Below are 2,738 nucleotides of genomic sequence, written 5' to 3'. Positions count from 1 at the left end.
AATTATATACATTTTATATTTATATTATGCTATTTTGATTTCATATTACAATTAGGTTATGTTTAACATTTACATGATATGGTGGTTTAATGAGTGTGCATGTAATGGTTAAAAAAGGAAAGGGAGGAGAGGCAATGGCATGTGGAGGGGAATTGGGCATAAATGGGAAGAAGAAGGAAGGCAGTTGGGAATTTCAGAAAAGCGGGAGAAACGCCACACACGTTCTTACCACCACATCTTTTCCTTCCGACCCTCTCACAGTTGTACTAAGCTCTTCTAGTCCCTTCTTTCCTTTTTTTTTCTCACCTTATTCTTATATTACCCTCTATTTGTATTTGTATTTTGATTTTTTTATTAAAATATATCTTAAGTCTGTGTATTATTTATAAATTTGGAATATAGTCTCTATTTTTATTTTAGGAATTTAATTAGTTTACTTTTTCAGATTTTAAAATTCATGTCCAATCATTAATGCTATTATTATTTTTGATAAATTTATTATTATAATATTTTAAAATAAAAATAATACTCACTTAGTAGCCACGTGACTAAAAACATGTTGTAATGAACCTAAAACATGCTATAATGACTAAAAATATGAAAAGTAAGGTTAAAGTCTTAAAAATAAAAGTACAATGACTAAATTTTAAATTTACAACGAGTACATTGACTTATGACATATATTAACTTTTTTAAAAGTAAAAATGTAAGATTCGAAAAATCCGAGAGTGAAATTTGGGGGTGTAATTGACATAAATCAAACTTAAGTTATAAGAAGTTCTGATCGAATTTGATTCCGTGATTGAACTCGAATTCAACTTTGATTGAGTTTGATTTTTTAAAATTAGAGTTTAGTTTGAGATAAAAACTTAACTTGATTGAGCTTGCTTGATTGAGCTTGTTTACTTAATAAAACTAAATGATATTTCAATTCTCTTTCTAATTGTTAGTTAATTATTCTCATTCTCATTCTCGAATTCTATTATTTTTACTCAAGTTTGGAATTTAAAAAAAAAAAATCGATTAGGTTTGTGTGTTATTTACCTAAATTTGATTCACTTAATAATTTAAATCCCTCAAACTTGACTCGATAATTCTTTTTGGTATTCTTCATACGTTGATTTTATGGTCTACGTTGAAATTTGTAGTTGTCCCTTCTAACAATGTCATCTCTAAAATTTGAACATGTATCTCTCTTTAAAAGTACAATATGTCTCATCACTGCAACCCACTCAACAAATTTAAGTTGATTTAACTTGAATAACTTGGAAACACATATATGATTACTTATTTACGTTTTTAGGTGAGATTGAGTAGACTCATTGTTTTGTTTGAAAGAAAAATATGAGAAATTTTATTAAATGTTTGTTTTACTTTACTAATAAAATTATTATTTTGAATTTATATTTTGTTATATACATACATAGTACAGTTTCACTACTCATTAACTTGGAGAATTTTTTAAAGAGATTTTGTTTAAAAATTTAATATAGAAAAGGCTAATCTTTTAAAGCGGATACTCGTTAAAATAAGTAAATGAAAAATTGAGTATTATTTTTAAGTAAATAGATATTATATAAAATATTAATAAAATATTATTTTTATATTTATTGTTTTAAATTTTTTAAAAAATTTCATCAACTAAATTAGTGTGGCTAATTTTTAGTAATAATTAAATCGTGTCATATTATAATAGTCGATTTCTAGTGTTGCTAGAAAAGGTAGTTTTAGAATTTCGTTTTCATAAAACAAATACGTAAATATTAAATTAAAATATTTGTGGAGTTGGTATGAAAGTTTATTAAAGTTTGGTCCTTCAAATTTGCTAATTACTTGTTTAATTTAGGTACAAGGACTAAATTGTAAAATTTTATCGCTATAGATTTTTAATTAGCCAAAGACTTAGAGACTTAAATTGCAACTAACCAAAGGTCCAAAATGACAATTTAACCATATTGGAACATGGGATAGTGGATGATGGTGTGTTAAGCTAATTAGAAGATGATTTTCTTAATTAAACTTAATTAATTTTAAAATAAGGTATAAATATCATAATAAGTGGATGGAAAGAGAAGAAAGCATTCTCCTTCCATGACCGAATATCCATAAAAAGAAAAGAGAAAATCATCTAAGGGTTTCTTGACTTTCGACTATCAAAATTGGTAAGTATTCAAGTAATTTTTCTTGTAATTTTTATGTTTTTGAGGCCATGAGAGCTTGATTTAGCTGGCCCATGTACCAATTTGCAATGTTTAATTGCTAGTTTTGTCAAAAGGACCAAAGTGAATCAAATGTAAAATTTATGTGAAATTTTAGTAATAATATATAGTAGAGTGTCCTTAAAGGATGTTATTGAGTTCAATTTTAAAATCGAGGCTTAGAATTGAAAGATATAGTTATTTTGATTTTAGGGACTAAATTGAATAAAATATGAAACTTTAGGGTATTGAAAAATGAAATTTCATATGTTTATTCATGACATTATACATGTAACACCTCAAACCCAGCCTAGACGTTATGGTCGATTCTGGCGATATCACATGTAAGTGCTTTTCGAAAAAAAAAAAGAGTTGTCGTCAAAAACCTCTTACTCATATCACCTCTTGGCAGTATCTTATGTTAATTCCAGGATGTGTCGTTCATTTTCAAAACGTAATTCATTAATTTATTCTCTTTCAAATTGTTATTAATTTTCAAAATGTCACTTATTGCGGAAGTTTTTTAAAACAGTTACGTAT

This window comes from Gossypium raimondii, chromosome 2 (genome assembly GCF_025698545.1).
Source record: "Gossypium raimondii isolate GPD5lz chromosome 2, ASM2569854v1, whole genome shotgun sequence".
Classification (NCBI taxonomy): Eukaryota; Viridiplantae; Streptophyta; class Magnoliopsida; order Malvales; family Malvaceae; genus Gossypium; species Gossypium raimondii.
This window is presented reverse-complemented; position numbering follows the sequence as displayed.